We start from the raw sequence: 22710 nt of genomic DNA, 5'->3' as shown, positions 1-22710 counted from the left end.
TTTTATTCACTTATTTTCTGCTACATTAAAAAAAAAGTGAAGCTGACTGTTTTCTCCTCTGTCTTACTAAAGTTTCTGGATCTGCTTTTATAAATTAACAGTTAAAGAAACCATTACAGAGGTATCACAATTTAAAAGGTATTTAGTTAGATATCATTAACACTAATTCTCTAAGTATATTATTTTTATAATAATCTTCTATGTTTGTACAGCATACCACAGAAACAAATATTTACTCAAGAAAATCAGACCAGGGAATGACAGTATCATATTGATTCAGAAATGATCTAGGAATGGCTTTCTCATAACCCTAATTTACTTCATCAAAATGTACACAGAAATATTTATTTAAACAAATTAAATACAAGCTAAATCATATGCTTACATAGCCTCATGATATGCTGAAATATTTATTGCAACTTATCCTGCAATTATAAAATAATGAAGGGAAGTTATCACAGAGAAAATAAAAACTTTATAATTATTTTAAAGGCTTTAATACAATCAAGCAACATTTTAAAAGTTTCTTTTCATCCTATTTAAAAAATTATTTGAACAAATAGTTTATAAATTATAAGGAAATACTAAGGTATGATGATAAAACAATAAAAACTATAATAAAAATTTCATTGTATACTGCATGTATAAAAGTCAAAATAAATTGTAATTATTGTTTTCAATATTTTATAATTTAAAATTCATTGAATTTCCAAAACAGAAACACTAATTTGAAAAGATACATGCACCCCAATGTTAATAGCTGCACTATTTACAATAGCCAGGACATGGAAGCAGCCTAAATGTCCATTGACGGACGAATGGATAAAGATGTAAAATATATATAAAATGGAGTATTATTCAGCCCTAAAAAAGAATTTTGCCATTTGCAGTAACATGGATGAACTTGGAGAGCATTATGCTAAGTGAAACAAGTCAGACAAAGACAATTACTCTATATCACTTATATGTGAAATCTAAAAATTACAACCAACTAATGAATGTAACAAAAAAAGAAGCAGACTTCATAGATCTAGAGAACAAACTAGTGGTTACCAGTGGGGAGAGAGGAGGGGGTAGGGGCAATATAGGGGTAGGGATGTATGAGCTATTAGGTATAAAATAAGCTACAAGGATATATACAACATGGGGAATATAGCCAATATTTTATAATAACTATAAATAGAGTATAATCTTTAAAAATTGTGAATCACTATATCATACACTTATAACATATAATATTGTACAGTAACTATACTTCAATTAAATATAAAATAAAATTCATTGAATTTCTAATCTTATCTAATTTAAAATGCCAGTAAATGCTTGATGTTATTTATTATTTGTTGATTCTGAATTTTAATTAAGTAATCTTAAACCAACATACCAGCAGATTTACTTGGCGCCACAGTGGTTAAGACTCTGCACTCCCAATGCAGGGGGCCCAGGTTTGATCCCTGGTCAGGAAACTAGATCCCACATGCATACCACAACTAAGAGTTCGCATGCCACAACTAAGGGGCCTGCATGCTGCAACTAAGGAGCCTGCCTGCTGCAACTAAGACCCAGAGCAACCAAATAAATAAATGCATAAATTAAAAAAAAAAAAAAGAAATTCAGGCATGAATTATACAAGTGACTATCTTTTCAAGATTGCATTTAATTTTCTTTTATCTCTGTCAAACAGAACCAGTCATATTTTCCAAATAGATTTACTTTACTCTCAAGAACGGGTCTCAGGAAATTGCCAACTTCGCTCCTGAAACTGCCTATTTGCTTACTATCATATCACCTTACCTCACACAGTATGATCACTTTGCACAAAACATTTGCCCATTTCTAACATTTCTTGCCAGAAAATGGTTTCACCTACCAGAGTTGGAGACAACTGTATAGTTCCAAGGTGTGCTTTAGCTTTCAGTTTTATATAATTGAATAAACATGCTGAGACCTTTGGTGGATGAAGTGTTAAGGCAAGTGTTGTGTGAATACAAAATTTAAAACCAGTCTGTCTTTGCTCCAAGGAACCTGCTCTCCTACTCTGTTGTGTTAAATATCAACTTCACATGAAATGCTATTAACCAGAATAGTCTAGATTAGTTTTCTCCCTGTAAGTGATGATGATAATACCTATGTCGAACTACAAATGACATGATTCATGTAAAGTTCTTGGCTCTTGGTATTCAACAAATAACAGTCATTGTTAATGATCTACCAGAGAAACAAAAAATATACTAGTCAAGATTAAATATTTCAGGCACATATATACAATGGAATATTACTCAGCCATAAAAAGAAACGAAATTGAGCTATTTGTAATGAGGTGGATAGACCTAGAGTCTGTCATACACAGTGAAGTAAGTCAGAAAGAAAAAGACAAATACAGTATGCTAACACATATATATGGAATTTAAGAAAAAAAATGTCATGAAGAACCTAGGGGTAAGGCAGGAATAAAGACGCAGACCTCCTAGAGAACGGACTTGAGGTTATGGGGAGGGGGAAGGGTGAGCTGTGACGGGGCGAGAGAGAGTCATGGACATATACACACTAACAAACGTAGTAAGGTAGATAGCTAGTGGGAAGCAGCCGCATGGCACAGGGATATTGGCTCGGTGCTTTGTGACAGCCTGGAGGGGTGGGATAGGGAGGGTGGGAGGGAGGGAGACGCAAGAGGGAAGAGATATGGGAACATATGTATATGTATAACTGATTCACTTTGTTATAAAGCAGAAACTAACACACCATTGTAAAGTAATTATACCCCAATAAAGATGTTAAAAAAAAAAGAAAAAAAAAAGATTAAATATTTCAGAAGTCTACAAAATAATGAGACAAATTTAAATAAATATTTTATCTTAAGCTATTTATATTGGGAGGCAGTAAATAATTTCAATAATGTTGTCATTTTTTACATAAGTTGAACAGCTACTCTTTTGGGATTATCTCCTTAGTCAGAATGTATTATAAAAAAAAAATCAGTATCATCTCTATAAGCACATATTAATTTTGCCCACAAATGGTGTTATCCTGGTTAACTGTTCATTTACAATCCATAACACTGAAATTTTCTCAGATTTTGGCAAAAATTATGTTCACCATCAGGAAGAAAAATACTAAGGTCACAAGTAATTTTCATGTCACTAAATTTACTGTTTTATTTTCAGTCCTTGGATCGTTTCCTCCCCTTGATTTGTTGTCTTGACTCGGATGCCAGGACATTTGTCTCTCCTGGTTTTCTCCCTACATCTCTGCTCTTTTTCATTCTCATTTGCTGCTGGTACCTTCTCAACTTCTAAACATCTCTTGGACCTCTTCTTTTTTCTATCTCTATACTCACTAGCTTGATGATTTCCTCTGGTCTCATGAATTTAAATGCCAAATAAATGTTCTCTAATGTTCTCACATTTATAGTATTTCTATTCACACTTCTCATCTGAGTTTCACACTCTGGTATGCAACTATTAACTTGACATATCCATTTGCACATCTGATAATCATCTCAGTCTCTGCTTAGTCAGCCTTTCTCTTATCAATAAAAGGCAACTCTATTCTTCATGTTGTTCAGGCCCCAAATTTTGAAATTAACCTTGACTCATCTCTTTCTCTCATCCTATATACAACCCTCCAATCCAACGGCAAATATTATTGATTATATCTTCAAAATGTGTCCAGACTCTCAACACTTCTCGCTCTTTCTACTGTTACCACCAGATCTGCGTCAACATCTCACAGCTGGTTTATTGTAAGAGCCTCCTGACTGTTTTCTCAGCTTCCATTGACCTTCCATCTCTTCTCAATACAGCAAAGAGTGATCATGTTTCCCTGTGAGTCAGCTCATAACATGCTTCTCTGAACCAAGTGTGTTTCATCATAAGTAAAAACCAAGGCCCTACTTGATCTTCTCATCCTTTTTTCATCTTTGACTTTGTGTGCCCTTTTCTCCCCCTCACTTATTCTTCTCCAGCCACACTAGCCAGCTTGCTCTACCACAGACACTTCACAAACACACCTGTGTGCCACAGGGTCTTTGCACTTGCTGTTGAACACATGGCTCTCTCCCTCTCCACCTGCACACAGTCGGCCAGTTGTCCTCTCTCCTCGTCATCCTAAATGGAATGACAACCTAATCCCATCCTCCCTGTGCGCACCTCCTATTTCTCTTCCCTGCTTTATCTTTCCCTTAGCGCTTATCAACATCTGACATGCTATATATGTTACATTTTTACTTCTGTATTGTCCGTATTCTCCTACTAAAATATTAAGCTCTGTGAGAACCAAGAAGTCTGTGTGTTCATTGCCACATCCCCAAACCACGTCAGCGCCCAACCCCTAAAAGGCACTCAAAAAATTTGTTAAAGAAGTAAATAAATACACAAAAGTTTATAACTCATGTAGTTATTTAAAGAAGATATCTTGATTCCCATTTTGTGTGTTTACCACTCCAGCTTCTCTAGGTCTGGAATGATTCTTGTTTTTGGCTGACCTTGAATTCCACTCCAGTGATTTGCATCTTATATTTTAAGGACAGGCCCATCTAATTCCAACACTATATATTCTTGCTTCTAGATTCCCTGCATCGTGGTTGCTCACCCTCGGCAGGTGGGATGACCTGTTTGCTCTGCTGGCCTTGTCAGAAGGCACTGGCTGTTCCACTACCCAGTGTCTTTCCCTTGAGTTTCTCAACACCAATTTATGCCAGTCTGGCTGGACTTTTCCCCACCGCGCTAACGGGTTTGTCTCTGTTGCATCTAGATGCACCCCAAAAGAAAGTATCTGCCTCACCCCAAAAGACATGTCTGATCCCATTTCTCTCCCCTTTCCTGACTGCTTCGTACTGTTGCAATCTTCCCTATCTATCCTGCAAGAAACAAGTATGCAGAGTGCCTGACTCCTGCTTTGGGATCTTTCGCGTTTTCAGGTCACTTCAGGTGAACTGGGATCTTGGCCTAAGTGAGGGGAGAGAGAACTTTTGGAGCTCAAAATTTTATGTTATCAGGAAAAGGGAAATGTGAGACCTCTGGGTTCAAGTGTTTGTGACTATAGGTTGCAGACCATTCTAAGAGTCTGATCGATCCCTTGAGTGGGCACCTCATGATGGCTTGTCTTGGCTCTCCTCATCCTAGGAGAGAGAGAAAATAATTACCCCTCTTAGGATGTTAAGAAGAAAACTTCACATGGGAATGTATCTTTGTACCACTTTTATTACTTTGTACCTCCCATTTCTTAGAAGCTAGGAAAGTAATATATATATTTTTCTTTTTAAAGACCAGACCTTGGGCTTCCCCGGTGGCACAGTGGTTGAGGGTCCGCCTGCCGATGCGGGGGACACGGGTTCGTGCCCCGGTCTGGGAAGATCCCACATGCCGCAGAGTGGCTGGGCCCGTGAGCCAAGGCCGCTGAGCCTGAGTGTCCGGAGCCTGTGCTCCACAGCGGGAGAGGCCACAGCAGTGAGAGGTCCGCGTACCGCAAAAAAAAAAAAAAAAAAAAAAAAGACCGGATCTTGTGAGAAAAATGTAGACATAAATATATAAATAATTTTCATGAAATCCGTAAAGTGTTATTGAACTGTGTAGAGGAAGTGCACTGAAGTTTGGCAGGGAAAGAAAAGAACATAAGCAAACTCAGGGAGGCTGGCTAAAACCTGTTCTTCTGGGTGAATTCTAGAGTTCAACATGGCTGATATAGAATCACTAAGGGGATGTGATTAGAGAGAACACAAAAGAGCCAGGCAGATGTGATGAGGCAATTCATAGAGAGAGAAGCCAGAAGGGCTCCCAGTATTTTATGGAATGCACAAATTCCTTAGTAATTATGTAAATACAAGAAAAAAATCACTACACAATATCATAATGCACTCATTCAATTAAAACATTTGAAAATGGGTAAGTCCAAGTGTAAGTGAGGGCCTGGAAAACCCAGAACTCCCATGAATTCCTCAATCATAGAACTGTGTGGAAATAAATCTAGCTGTACTCAATGAATTAGGTATGCACGTCGCATGTCACTGGAATGGAATCTCTGTAGAAGTGTTTTTGCTACTCAGGCTCAGGAAATGACTTCTTTGAAGACGCCAACAGTTGGTTGGATATGGGATATCTATGTCTAGAACATAATAAAACTCATGTCTATGCATTACCAAAACTGCTTCTGGGAACCGTTTAGATTTATTTGGACAGGCAACTGGGTTTTGGCTTCTTGTCTCAGTTCCATCTGACATCATACTTTGCTATCACATTCGTTTAACATCTCAGCAGTTCTTATCTTATTTTCTCCATTCACTTATTACCTAATCATTCTCTATGTCTTATTGTCTCACTGTAGCCTTTACTCCAACCATCACACTTATACTAAACTTTAAGCTCACTTATTTTTAATATTTTATTTCATGTACTTATACATTACAATTATGATTAATATTTTCATTGCAGTAATTCTTTGTTTTCATAAGTCAATTGGAAGAATAACATACAATTCCCACTTTATAATATTAGAGACTTCTTTTATTATTTCTACTCATCTGAATTGTAGTTTAGTATGTTAATTTTGATTCAGTCAGCACAATGATTTGGTGGAACATTTTCTTCAGGAAAAAATTGCCTAAAGTAGGTGAGTTGGGGACAAATACTTATTAGATGTTGGGCGGGGGGAATGAAAAAAGGAGGGCATTCCAATTGATGGGAGATTCAAAGGCATGCAAATAAGCAGCATGGAAGAATGGAAAGTTGGCTGGATTTAACTAGAGGGGCAAGTCAGTCTGTAGTGGAAAAAGATAAAATTAGAGAGGTACAAAAGTGCCAGTTGACAGCAGACCTTGAATTATAGGCCAAGAGTTTAGACTTGATATAGTAGGAGTAGCTGATTCTTGAGCAGGAAGGTGATGTGATAAAAATGGCATTTGCAAAGATTATTTTAGCAATTTACAAAGGAATAATTGTAGCAAAAGGAGACTGGAATTAGGATCACCAGGAAAGAAGTGATTGTAACCCGTGTGTGAATAGAATAGGCCTGAGGTTATAGAAAAAGGGAGAAAATGATGACTACATCAGACACTATAAAGGAAGAGGTTTCAAAGGTTGGTTCCTGAATCACCAATTTCAGAATCACCTGGCATGTTTGTTAAAAATTCATGTTCCTGTTCTACACGCCAAAACTCTTTAATGTGATTCTTCAGGGTGAGGATGGGAATGAGCATTTAAACAAATTTTCTATGTAACTATTTTTCCACATGAAAGCTTGAGAACTTCTGCTCTAAAGGAAGCATGAAAAGAACATGGTGACTACACTTGAGAATGAAGAAGGAAGAAAAGAGTACAATGATTACATGGCAGCCCGTGTAAGGCTTAGGAAAAATGACAGAGCAATTAATAGAGAAGTTTTTAATAGATTTTATTTTTTAAAGGAGTTTCAGCTTCACAGCAAAATTGAGCAGAAGGTACAGAAAGTTCCCACATACCTTCTGCCTCTCCCCGGATCGGCATCCCCCACATTTGTGGCAGTGGATGAACTGCCACAGTGGATGAACCTACATTGACAAGCCTTTACTCTCCGAAGTCCATAGGTTGTGTTAGGGTTCACTCTTGGTGTCGTATAGTCTATGGGTTTGGAAACATTTATAATGACATGTATCCACCATTATAATATCATACAGAGTAGTTTCAATGCCCTAAAAATCCTGTGCTCTGCTTATTCATTCCTTCTTCCTCCTAAATTCCTAGCAACCCCTAATCTCCCTAGTTTTGCCTTCTCTACAATGTCATTTAGTTGGAATCACACAGTATGGAGCCTTGGCTTCTCAGCCTCAGATTGGCTTCTTCCACTTAGCAATATGCATTTAAGGTTCATCCATGGAAAATATTGCACTACTGATGACATCTGAAACTACTACATGTGGATGCTGCTTTATACAAAAATACAAGGTTCAAGACGTAGGTGTCCCCAAGTCTAAGTGGTGGAAAGAAAAAAATTAAGCAGAAAATGAAGACTAGCAAACAAACATGCAGAAAAGTATCTATGGCTGCCCTCTGAGCAAACCTAGGAAGGAGAAATATTTAAAATAATTAAAACCGAGAGGAGGAATTTGTTAGGTGTGAACTTTCTAAGAGTCTTGGGTTTTATGTCACAGGACATAGTTTTCCTAAACTAGACTTGGATAGGGATAACTTCGTGTGCTTATAAAAAGCTCAGGGCTTCTCTGTTGGCGCAGTGGTTGAGAGTCCGCCTGCCGATGCAGGGGACATGGGTTCGTGCCCGGGTCCGCGAAGATCCCACATGCCGCGGAGCGGCTGGGCCCGTGAGCCATGGTCGCTGAGCCTGCGTGTCCAGAGCCTGTGTTCCGCAACTGGAGAGGCCCCAACAGTGAGAGGCCCGCATACCACAAAAAAACAAAAAAACAAAAAACCGACTCAGATTCCCAGGTCCCAATCCAGAACTGAGTCAGAGTATCTAGGAGACAAGTGCAGGAACTGGTATTTGCCAAGTTTCTCAGGTGATTTTTATGACTGCCTAGAGGCTGATTATTTCTTAATGAGATTCATAATTCCCAAAACAGTCCACAGAGGGATGGTGGTATATGTTGAAATAATACAGATGTAAAATATAGACTTGTCTCCAGGCATAGCTAACTGACATTACATAAGGTGTGGACAGCTGTACTTTTCTAGATTAAAATAGAGCAGTAGTTCCCAGACTGAGGTGATTTTGTCCCCCAGGGGACATGTGGTAACATCTGGAGACAATTTTGATGGTTACAAATTGGAGTGGGGGGAATGTTAACTTGCATCTAGTGGGTGCAGAGCAGTGTTACTACCAAACATTCTACAGTACAAAGGACAGCCCTCCCCCTCCCCACAACTAAGAATTATTGGCCCAACATGTCAACAGTGCCAAGACTGAGAAACTAAAATAAAGAGAAATAACAATTAAATGCAATATATGAATCTAGTTTGAATTATAATTTAAAATTAAAAATAACAGCAGCGGCAGCTATAAAAGACATTCTCAGGAGACTTGTGGGAAATTTGTGCATGGTCTAGCCAGTGTATAATATAGAATTATTGTTTTCTTTCTAAGGAATGATGTTATTATGGTTACAAAAATGAATGCTTTCATTTAAGACATGCATGCTGAAGTATGCAACCCAGTTTCAAATGATAGAGGGAGCCAAGAAAACTGTGTACACACACATATCCATATATATCTCTAGAGAGAAAGAACATAAATGTGATAAAACATTAACAGTTTTAAATATAGGAAGAGGTATACAAATGTTCATTTATCATTCTATCAATTTTGGGGTTTGTTTAAAATTTGGTCACCACAAGGTTGTGGAAAGTGTGGGAACAGAGGTTTAGGCAGTTGACATGCGACTCAGTGAAGAATCTGACAACTTTGGCCAATCTTCTTTGATTTCACTTCTCTTCCCTCTTCCTTTTATCTAGATGCCTTTAGCTCTCTGGGGGCAAAAGATTCCAGACTGCCTCACTAGAAGGAAGTCTTTCACTTCCACTGCTGTGTCTAATTACCTGTTCGGTACCTGTGAACGAGAAACTACCCAGTGGCTTTCAAAAGCTGTCCCTTCAGGCACACAAAATAGGGAAAGAGATAAAGACCCATACTGTTTGGTTTTCCCTCATACTATCTAGACCCGACCACAGCCACTTTCTAATGATATGATAACTCGAGGGACTAAATTCCTGCCGCGGTGAAGCTGCAATCTCTCCTCTGTTCTCCTTACCGTGCCAAACATTCCAAGGCAAGCAACAATTCTGCTGAAGCAGATCTTTCAGCTTTGAACAGTTTATAAACTTCTGCCACTTTTATTAAAGATACTGTTGCTTTTTTACCCTTGCTAAATACTCAAATATACTTTCTCAGTGTTTCATAGTGCCTTGCATACTGGAGTACCCTGCAGATATTTCATGGTTTAGTATGGTATTTTCTACAACTGGTTAACATATTCAAATAGTACTGAGAGGTTAAGATGGAGGGAATTCATATGGGATTAGGTCAAGAATAATTTCTGAGAAGAGTGTAAGTAAAGTCAGTTTCATATACACCAAATCCTAGATAAACAGATGCAGTGATGTTGATTCATTGAACTTACTTTCTTGCCTTTGATGTAAACGGCTGTATACTGGTTACTATTTATATTCATAGAGAAATACTCGTTATCTGATTTTTGACTTAAATTATTACAATAAAATACAGTTCTACAGAACAGGGCTGGTAGTAGCTTAACAAAAGTGGCTTCTGATGATGACCAAATTTTAGATATGTTATACTTTTCAGATCAGAATTAAGGATGCTCTAGGTGCTGTTTTCTCATGCTTTAAATGTTTTAGAGGTCTGAAAGGCTAGTGGAACGAAAAGAAGTATGTTGAGATTGATTGTTAATTCTGCAATTATGATGATATGGAAAATATGTCTTAGGCAGGTTGAATCATGGCTTTATTTTTATGACTTTTTATCAGAATCTGACTTCAGTAACTCTTTAAAAAAGTCATATTTTTAAAAATGTCTGCTACTATCTATAAAATAGATAACTAATGAGGACCTACTGTATAGCTCAGGGAACTCTACTCAATACTCTGTAATGGCTTATATGGAAAAAGAATCTAAAAAAGAGTGGATATATGTATAACTGATTCACTTTGCTGTACACCTGAAACTAGCACAACATTGTAAATCAATTATACTCCAATAAAAGTTTAAAAAATAAAAATAAAAATGTCTGAACACATATGCCTAGTACAGTAGTCTAAGTGAATATGTAGCATCTAAGTGAATACTTGTAGGTTTCAATTTTTTTCTGTGTAGAGATCAAACCACTTCTCAGAAGTTTTTCAAAGTTAGCATCAACTTTCTAACTGAAGCTTGACTCTTCCAATAAAATTTCCTACATTAAAAAAGTTCCAGTGTGAATCCCTATTTCCTTAGGAGAGCTTCATAAATATGTTCTTAGATCACTTAGGCATATCATTTTTTAAATTAATCATTTTGCAAAATGATACATATTTTAGAATCTAATGCATATGTATCACACTAATGATTATTTTGAATAATTATTCAGAAAAAAGAGTTGAGTTATACTTTAGATTTCAAATTGAAATAATTTTCTAAGGTATACATTATTTGATGCTGTGATAATTATGACAATTTAAACTGTAGACAATCAAAATATTAAATTTAATTTACCTTTCTCTTGGGGTTTACAATATGGTGACATGTAAAAAAAATTGGCACAAAATAGTATGTAGCTTTTTAAATAGCAAGTGTATATAGATAGATTTTAATGGTATTTATATCCAGGGATTGATAACACAGAGGGGATGAGGAAAGGTGGTAATTTTTCCCTTGTGTTTAGTTTTATTTTCTAAATATTTTAGTAACATTCATAAAATGGTAATATGTGTTCGTACATCTTTAAAAGCTATTGAACACGTATGCTGCTTTATATTAGGATTCTAAACTTCTCTAAAATGTCAGCATATTTGTTGGATTGAAAATATTTCTGATGACGGTCAAGGTCGAGTATTAACTTGCATGCAGCACAGCCAAAATTATCCTCTCAAGGAAATGCACTAAATAATGACGACATGATAGAGAAATAAATCCCTCTTTGTCACTAAGTTAATTAAGGGATTTAACAAAAGTGATATCTGATCTGTCAAATAATTTTTATATGTTCAACTATAGACAATAAATGGAAGCACAGTGTTATGGGCAAAAACATCTTAGAACTCTTATAGAGGAGATAGGATCCGAGAATACCTGGAAAACAGGTGAGCTGATGGTAAACCACCACAAGCAGGGGCAGAACAACTGCTTTAAAGTCTTGCCAAAGTGTAACAACAAATGGAGCATATAACATTCAAATGTCAAGGAAAAAAAGTAGCTGGCCCACTCACCTGAGCACACCAATCATAAATAAAGAGGTTCATTTTGAACAAAGGTACCCAATGAAGCACAGACCTTGAAACCAAATGTAGTATACTGTGAATAGGAGTTAAGATGCTGTACATGGGAGAGCATACACATGGGCTCAGGTGGGATGGAACGCAGACTCTGTTAGTTTTGTTACGTTGAAATACACATAGATAATAACACAAATATCAGAAATATCTTGATTACGGCCAAGTTGACAAGAAATGGTGTTAATATTAAAATACAAGCATTTATTTGCACCTCTTACATGTGAGATATTATTCTATGGTTACAAGCAGAAATGAGGTAATGTTTCCCTTTCAAACGTTCAGTCTTTTGGGTAGCTGGGCATACAGGAAACACACCGGTGGAAAAAGTTTCATAATATAGGTGTGTAGAAAGTTATTTGGAGGCAGAGGACTGAGAAACTAATTCTAACTGACATATGCAAAAGGCATCCCATTGGATGTCATGTTTGTGCTGGACGTCGAATTATAAACAGTTCTCTCTCTCCAAAGACAACTCTCACAGGCAGGCATTTGGCTGATACCGTATGATACATTTCTCAGCAAAAGTTAACAGTCAATCATGCATTTTATGTTTTTGAGTGGAAAAAGAGACAAATACTTTAGAAACTTCATATGCATATGGCAGAACTAATGTTTATATGCTTTCTCCCATTTCCAAAGGGACAAAACAAACACAGGAAACTTACAATCAAAATTTCAAGTTTCTTCTCCAAAACAGGCCTGGTTACGGCTGAGTAACAACTCAATTTAAAACCCAAAATTTAATTAGAAAAATTATATCAGTAGAGTCTAAATATTAGCATGCTACTGCTTTAATAACATCCAAACAACATATAGTAGTTGGCTAACAATCTATTCCAATCTTTGTTTCTGTCTTGTCTTGATTTCTTAGGGTTTCTGATTCTGACTATACTTGAGATGATAACTCTGAAAAATCTTTGCAAAAGAAAGTAAAATGACTGTGATATTTTAGCATAAGCATTCATGAATTACCTATTTATTTCATTCATGACCTAGGCCTAATAAAAGTAATAGAATCAAAGAGGGGTAAGAAGCCTATGAAGATAAACTGGAAGTAAATGCTTGCTCATACTCATGAGGATATTAAGACCCAGAGAGAATTTAAATGACTTGCTCACCAGACATAACTTTAGCTAAGTGTTCACTGGGGTTCAGCACTTCAATAATAGTTGGAAAACTAAATATCCACTTTCAACAATGGATAGTCAACTAGTAAGAAAGTCAAAAAGGAAGTAGAAGACTTGAATAACACTATAAACCAAATGGATCTAATGGACATCTATAGAACATTTCAGTCAACAACAGCAGAATATATATTCTTCCCAAGTGTACATGGAACAGTCTCTAGGTTAGACCATATGCTAAGCCATAAAACCAACCTCATTAAACTTAAAAAAATATAGAAATAATACAAGGTATGTTCTCTAATCATAGTTGAGTGACATTAGAAAACAATAACAGAAAAAATTTTGGGAAACTCACAAATATGTGGAAATTATACAACATACTCTTAAATAACCAATAGGTCAAAGAAGAAATCACAAGGGAAATTAGGAAATACTTTGAGAGTAATAAAAGTGAAGAAACAACATATAAAATGTTATGAGATACAGCTAAAGCAATGCTCAAAGGGAAATTTATAACTATAAAGTCCTATATAAAAAAGAAGAAATCTCAGATTAATGACTTAAAATTCCACATAAGACACTGGGAAAAGAAGAGTAAAGTAAATCTAAAGCAAGCAGAAAGAAGGAAATAATAAAGAGTAAAGTGGAAAGTAGAAAATAGAGAAAATAAATGAAACCAAAGATGATTCTTTAAAAAGATCAGTGTAACTGACAGACCTTTAGCTCTATTGTCCAGAGAGAGAGAGCGAGCGAGAGAGAGAGAGAGAGAGAAAGAGAGAGAGAGAGAAGACTTCAAGTACTAGAATCAGATATATAAGGTGACGGTGCTACCAAACTTACTAAAATAAAAAGCATTACAAAGGAATACTCTGAATAATTATACACCAATATATTAAATAACTTAGATGAAAGGGACAGATTCCTAAAAAGACATACTACTGAAATTGACTCAAGAAGAAATAGACAATTGCACAGATCTATAAAAAAGAAAGAGATTGAATTATCGATTAAATTTTTTCCAAAGAAAAGGCCAAGCCCAGATGGCTCCATTGGTGAATTCTTCCATACATTTAAAGAAAAATTAATACTAGTTCTTCAAAAAGTCTTATGAAAAACAGAAGAGGAAAACTTCCCAACTCATTCTATGAGGTCAATAAAACCCTGATGCCCAAAGACATCACAACAAAAGACATCACAACAAAGAAAACCACAGATAAATATCTCTAGTGAAAGTGATGTAAAAATCTTCAACAAAATACTAGCAAACTAAATTCAGCAACATATTAAAAAAAAAAAAACTGCACCATGACCAAATAGGATTTATCCCAGTAATGCAAGTTTGGTTTAGCATCCAAAAAACAAATAATGTAATACAACATATCAATAAAACAAAAAACAAAAACCATATGATCACCTCTATAGACACAGAAAAAATACTTAAAAATATTCAACACCCTTTCATGATTAAAAAATAAAACAAATTTAAAAAAATATAGAAAGGTACTTCCTCAACCTGATGATGGACATCCACAAAAAAAAACATAACTACTATCATAATTAATGGTGAAAGGCTGGATACATTCCCCCCTAAGATCAGGAACAACAGAAGGATGTCTGCTCTCTCCACTTCTTTTCAACAGTGTGCTGAAAGTTCCAGCCAGGACATTTAGGAAAGAAAAAAAAAAAAAAAAAAAGGATATCCAGATTGAAAAGGAAGAAATAAAACTATCATATTCACAGCTGATATGATTTTGTATATATAAAATACTAAACAATCCATTAAAAAATGATTAGAACTAAATGAGTTTAGTAAGGCTGCACAGTACAAAAACAATATACAAAATCAATTATATTTCTAACAACTGCAATGAACAATCAAAAATAAAATTAAGAAAATAATTACATTTATGTCAAAAAATTTAGAAATACACTTAACAAAAGGAGGGCAAACGTACACTCTGAAAAGTACAGAACATTGTTAAATGGAAGATTTAAATAAATGGGAAAGCATCACATGGATTGGAAGATCTCATAGTTTTAAGGAGGCAATACTCCCCGAATTGATCTACAGATTGAGTGCATCTCTATGAGAATCTCAGCTGGCTTCATTGTAAAAATCAACAAGCTAATTAAAAAATTTATATGGATTAAAAGGAACTGAGAATAGCCAAAATAATCTTGTAAAAGAACAAATTTGGAAGCTTTCTAATTCCCAATATTAAACTGTACTCCAAAGCAACAGTAATCAAGACAATATAGTACTGACATAAGGTAGATTGATGAATAGAATTGAAACTTCAAAAATAAATTTGTGTCTCTATGGCCAACTGATTTTCAATAAAGTACCAAGACCATGCAACAGGGAAAGAATAGTCTTCAGCAAGCGGTGCTGAGAGAACTGTATATTCACACGCAAAGGAATTAAATTGGCCTGTTACCTCACACTATATACAAAAATTAACTCAAAATAAAGCAAAGACCTAAATGTAAGATCTAAAATATACAACTCAGAAGAAACATAGGGGTGAATCCGCATGACCTTGGATTTTACCATGGATTCCTAGATATGACACCAAAATTATGAGCAACAACAACAACAGACAGATAAATAGGACTTCATCAAAATTGAAACCCTTTGTGCTTCAGAGGACACTAGCAAGAAAGTGAAAGTGCAACCCAGAGAATGGGAGAAAATATTTGCAAGTCATATATCTACTCAGGGACTCATACTTAAAACATATATCTCTTAGAACTCAATAATGAGACAAATACATGGGTAAGGGATCTGAATAGTTTTCCAAAGAGGATACATGAATGGTCAATAAGCACATGAAAAAATGTTCATCATAGCCATCAAAAAACTGCAAATTAAAACCAAATGTGATACCAATTCATACGCACCAGGATGGCTATAATTATAAATACAGACAATAATTAATGCTGGTATGAATATGGAAAAATCAGATGCCATGTGCTTTGCTAGTGGGAATGTGAAGTGGCATAGTCACTTTGGAAAACACTCTGGAAGTTTCTCCAAATATTAAACATAGGGTTTTATTTGACACAGCATATTGACCCCGAAGAGAAATGAAACCATACGTCCACACAAAACCTTATACACAAATGTTCATTGTAACTTTATTCCCAATTGACAAAAGGTGGTATGTTTATTAATTGATGAATGGATATACAAAATCTGGTATATCCATACAATGGAATGTTATTTGGCCACTGAAAGGAACAAAGTGTGGATGCATGCTACAACATGGATGACCTTGAAAACATTATGCTAAGTGAAATAGGCTAGTCACAAAATTGCCAGATATTATATGATTACACGTATTTGAAATACCAAGAATAGGTTATTCTACAGAGACAGAAAGTAGATTAGTGATTGTTTAGGGCTGCTGAGATTGGAGGATAGACATGTAATAGCTAAAGAGTACAGCATTTTTTTGCAGTGGTGAAAATAAATGGGATTGCTAAGTTATGTGGGAAATGCTTAAAATTGACTGCGGTGAAAGCTGCTCATGAGTATTCTGAAAAACACTGAATTGTACACTTCAGATGGGTGAATTGCAAGGTATGTGAACTGTCTCTCAAAAATCTCTTAAGGAAACGAGATTCAAGGTCTCTACTAGACAAATGGAAATTTTGTTTAAATAAAATCATTTTGCTTCACAGTTTTATATTGCCCCATGCATTTAAAATATATTATCTCATTTGATCTTAGAGACAACCATGAGAAAAAAAAATAATTAAACTCCGTAAAGTAGTTCAGGGAGTCACCAATGATCTCTTAACTTTGTGAGGAGGTTTTCTTTAAAAGATCAATAATATAAATTGATATTCTGTTAAATGTCAAAATTTCATTCAAATTTAAATTGTCTATGTAGTTGATAGGAATTAAGCAGCTCACAGATATCGATGTTTCTCAGTTTAGCAAAGTCTTTTTGGTTTTTTTTTTGTAATTTGTTTGATCTTGAATAACAGTGAAGAGAAATCCAAAATATATTTTACTTTTACCAAATCAAGTTTTTGGTTCCTTTAAGTTCCTAATGATATTAGGATAACACTGACCATAGTTCTTTCCCTGTAAGATTTATGGTGAGTACTCATTTCATCCCTGTTCAATTCAACTGTTTGAATATGATGTCTATTTTTTATTACATCTTGCCTTTTTTTAAAAAAAAATAAAGATAAAACTACATAAAAGCTATTTCACTATCCAGTGGTTATTTCTAACAAAAGGGATCTGACTTAAAAAGAAAAAAAAAAAACTTGTGGGAAATTAAAAGGAGGGCACAATATGTCCTTTGCATGCATGTTTTTACTAGTTCCCATAGCTGGGAAGATGATTTAAAGTACAGTATGTGCAACCTGTTTTTCTGGTAATTACAAATTAAGACATATGTCTTTGCAACAGCAAGAAGCTAAATGCCATTTTTAAGCATTCCTCTGGCTCTGCTGAGTTAATTACATTAAACAAAAGTCCCAACAAAGGTAATTACTAACAGAGCATCCTGCTGCTACATTTTCCTTTTGCTGAGTTACTTCCTTTTGAACTGCAGGAATGCTAACTAGAAATGGAAGTGTCCCATCAAACTGTTAGGCTTACCTTCCTTTAGAGTACAGGCCTCTATAATACTTATGCCTGAAAGTCATGGAGGAAAAAAAAAAGAAATTTCTGCACAATGTCCAGACAAATTATATTTTTTTCTTTTCTGTTCTCTTGCCTTTCTTTACTATTTAATTCATCAAATAAAAAAGATTTATGGATGCTTATTGTCTGTAAACTTGATGAAATAATTTCATGTATATACACAGGCTTTAATACACAGAATGTAACTATTACATGTATTGCAAAGAACCAAAGCATTTTTAAATTAGTCAATCTATTAATATTATACTGTCTAGAAAGACTTAAGGATCATATTCACTTTTAAACTTGTGCAACTGGATGATGTTAACTCTTTAATAATAGACAGTTTGTTTATTGATAAACTATTTTCCTAAAAGTGTCTATCCATAATAAATGTTACAGGAAAGACTTGCCACACCTTCATCCAAATTTTAAGAGGTTTTTTGGGCATGTAGTCAGACCAGTATTTTCAGAGTTGATGGGAAAGGGTCTTGTGTGAAAACTTATTTTGATAAATTGTTACACATGCAGAAAAACTGATCACACTGACTGGATCTGTCTACAACATGGAAAATAAGCTGGATTTTCAGTAAAAAAAGAGGCTTGATACCCGAGCAAATTTACAAGGAGACAATGTAGTCAGTTGAATGTATTATTTTTTATGTTCAGGCTGTAGCATTCTATTCTCCAAATGTTTAGCTAGTTGACATTAGATATAAAGCACTTCTTTGTGTCCTTGAGACAAATTGTTAAGGATTCAGTGGGAGAGACAGACAAATTGCTAAGTTATGTGGGAAATGTTATAATAGATGTATGATTAAAGTAGAAGTAAAGAGGAAGAAAAAATTAATTCTGACTGGTTGAGTCTGAAAGAATTAATTTCACAGAGAAGAATATACACACAAACACATGCATATACATGCACACAAACACACAAACACACATGCACACAAAAATAATCGTGCATAGGTAACTAAACTTAGAGTAGTCATGTGACTCCTTACTGCATTATGAATTGATGGGAAGTTCAGCATGGTTGTATTTGATGATCTTTTACCTGCCCAATCCCTCAATTCAAGAGTGTGGCCATGTGATTCACTTTGTTATACAGCAGCAACTAACACAACAATGTAAAGCAATTATACTCCAATAAAGATGTTAAAAAAAAAAGAGTGTGGCCATGGAAGTGCTGGGGCTAAACTGAGAGGGTTCTTTTATACCCAGCTAAGTAACTTTGATTTATTCAGTCAATAAGAAGTCAATAGGAAGCTAATAAAATTTTTAAGCAGAGGGCTATGGTTGCTGTGTGGAGGATGTACTGGAAGGTAGGTTCCAAAGAAATAAATAAGAAGTTATTGTCATAGTCTAGGAAAGGCACTACACTACTGCTGTTGCTGCTGCTACTTCTATTACTACTACTACTACTGCTTTTACCATCACCACCACCACCACGATGGGATAGAATGTACTGAGTACTTACCTTGTGCTAGTGACTCCTCTAAATTTTTAACACATACAATCAGACTAAATCATCACCACAGTTCATGTGACAAGGAGAATGATAAGGAACATTGTTTTCCCCATTCTTTTCTGCATTCTGTATCTGCCACTTGAGCGCATCTTACCTTCATCTTATCTCAATCAACTTCCTCCTGACCTTTTCCACTGCTCTGCCTTCCAAAGGCCTGATTTGCCATCCATACTGCCCTCACATCAGTATCCTTCATTACTTTGCATCCCGATCATTCCATTAGAGCTGCCCAGCAGAATTCCAAACTTCAACCAGTGCTCTATCCCACATCTCTGTTCTGCAATTATGCAGCTGAGTATTCTGGATAATCTCACTCAAATATGTTGACTGGCATAATAACAATTCAAGGTTTCCAATCATAGCAGGGCTTTCAGCACCACTGACCAACCTTATAGATTTGTCATCAGCTCTTCCCCTCACTTCCTGGCCTTCAAAACTCCTCTAGCTGCACTCTGGCTTCAGGCCATTTATTTTTTTGGATTAATGTAATGGTTATTTGTTCCTGGGCACTTTCAATTTTGGCCAAATTTTGACACATTTGCAGCAATTCATGAGTCATCTACTCAAACAGATAATGTGCACCGGTGCAACAGAGTGAAATTACTAAACCTAATCATCGTGCTCCTCTACTTACAGCTTCTTGAAAATAAGAATAGTAATAATAATAATAATAGATCAAGTCTAGAGAGGTAGATTTTGGAGTCTTTAGCATATAGATCTTAATGGAAACTGTATGAGTGAGAAGAATCCCCATTTTCATAAATGGATTTTCTTTTCATAAATATTACCCATACATAGCATTTTTCATAAACATCACCCATCAGAGTAGTATTTCACAAGTTCATTTCTATGCTTCAAATGTAAGAGCTCAGAAATTCAGTTTCTCATCCATACACCATTCACAGTGTTTAAATTTTTATTTAATGGAGAGAAGACATTATCAATCATTTCAGAAGAAATGCTCATAGGATTGAACTTTTGACCTCAGATGTGCAGGGTTGTTAGGTACAATACATTAAGAGAGTAGATTTCAACATGAAAACCTAACGCCTTTTCAAAATACATAAGATTCTCTGATGAAATTACAAACATCCCCCTCTTACAACTACCTTATTTTTAGTATAGGACTTTTCAACAGTAAATTCATTCTCCTTGACGTTTAATCCTTCTCAGAATCATAAGACACATAAGTTAACAAAATGTTGGCATGATAGAATTTCATTCAAGATGAATAATATATCTGACACCGTAATTCTGTAAGAAGGCTCATGATTCAGTATCACCCAACTTTTTAACTTCACGTCACTGCTTTTACTTCTTTATTTATGCCCTTGCATATACCAATACCTGAATTTGTCTCTGCTTCTCTAATTCTGACACTTGCTAGTAAATGTGCTAGTCTGCAGTTTGTCTTTTCATTTGTAAAGGAAATCAATGACCAGAAGAGATTCTCAGGGCATTCAGTGTAGGTTCATTAGATCAAATAAAAAACTAGAATTTCCCTGAGTTAACAGAAATTTTCAAAACTCCTCTAGTTGCACTCTGGCTTCAGGCCATTTATTTTTTTGAATTAATGTAATGCTTATTTTTCCTTGGCACTTTCAATTTTGGCCAGAAGGTACTGATTTCTTGTGTATTCATATGAGCTGGGCAATCAGGAAGCCATAATATATTAGGTCAGTCAAACTTCGAGATTCATTAATTTTTCTCTTTTTTAAAATTAATTAATTAATTTATTTTTGGCTGCGTTGGGTCTTCGTTGCTGTGCGCGGGCTTTCTCTAGTTGCGGCGAGCAGGGGCTACTCTTCGTTGCGGTGCATGGGCTGTAGGTAAGCAGGCTTCAGTAGTTGCAGCATACGGGCTCAGCAGTTGTGGCTCACAGGCTCCACGGCATGTGGGATCTTCCCGGGCCAGGGCTTGAATCCATGTCCCCTGCATTGGCAGGCGGATTCTTAACCACTGCACCACCAGGGAAGTCCCAATTTTTCTTTTTATTTCTGCTTCTAGAAGAGTTTGTCTTTATGATGATCAGTGTAGTGTCAGAATATGATATAGTAGGAATGAGGAATTTTACTCTAGAAGTTTAAGAAAATTCTGTAACCGAAAATGTATCCTTCAAAAAATTATAAAACATGTTCTACTATTTGTCTTCTTTGTTGTCTCTAACAGGTAGTGAAAGCACACATCTGAATGATGTCATTTTAGATTTATAAAGGGGTGACCTTAACCTTTCAGAACCTACTCTGTTTATAAGTCAAGAAGCTTCTATATATATTTAAGGGGAAAATGTCTGTTAGACATATACCTCATGAGCAATTGCAATACGTTTCTGTGTCAGAGAGTTAATGGAAATGCCTCAGGTATTAAACCAAAAAGTGAATCATTATGACAATTCAAAACATTAATTGAGGTAATTATAAGGAGATCATAGTTTATATAGAATTGTTATAATTTATACAATTATCTTCAGTTATACAGAAAAAAATAATGAAGCTGTTTATCTGAAGTATTTACCAAACTGAATACTGCAGCTACGGAGAGGCTACACATAAACGCTCAAAATACCAATTTGAGCTGGATCTGCCACAAGTCTAGTTGTGAGCTAATGAATTCCCTGAGGACAGAGTGTTTTGGAGAGAATACAAGACTTCTAAAAACACAACATAGCGCCAAATCAGATTATTTAATTTTGACTTTGTTTGAAATGAGTCTCATGTAAGTATAATCGCTAACCTCTAGCACGAACCTCCAGTTGTAAATCAGGAAGGTATTTCTACACACATAAAATAGGAAATCTGGTTCCTGACTCTCTTAAGCTGAATAAATAGGATCGAATTTCATCTACAGATCAATGCAGCAAGGCATAAGACATGAAATTAAAGGGGGGAGACAGCATTCTACATATAAACTTTTCTGTTTCTTCTTTGCATTCCCAGAAGAAATATAAGTAAGATTAGAGTTTGTTTGCTGGTGTGTGTGTGTGTGGTGTGTGGTTTTGAATACTGGCTTTCAGCACAGTCTCTGGAGCAGACTTTGGGGTTTGAATTCTGCCTCCACTGCTTTACACAGCTGCATGACATGGTCATGTTGGCTATTCTCGTTGCCTCAGCTTCTTTACCTGTAAAATGAGATTGTAAAGGTAATACTACCTACCCCATAAGGTTGTTACAAGGATTAAGTGTTCTAGTAGCTGTAAAATGCTAAGAACAGTGTTTGGCATAAGATAAGCATTATATAAATACTAGCTATTATTATTGGTACAGGGAAATGGAGTATGATTCAGGTGTATTAGTCATCGGGGTCCAAAGGAACAAGCAAAGGTCAGAGGAAAGGTCCTGCTTGAGTACAATCTCTGTCTCCTCTTTGGGTTTGGTTTAGAAAGACTGACTGATATCCGGAGGGGCCATAATTGGTTATCCTGGGAGCAGTTTGAAGTCA

Source organism: Stenella coeruleoalba (genome assembly GCF_951394435.1).
Source record: "Stenella coeruleoalba genome assembly, chromosome: 5".
Classification (NCBI taxonomy): domain Eukaryota; kingdom Metazoa; phylum Chordata; class Mammalia; order Artiodactyla; family Delphinidae; genus Stenella; species Stenella coeruleoalba.
The sequence above is the reverse complement of the archived record's forward strand: the minus strand, read 5'-3'. Positions refer to the sequence as shown.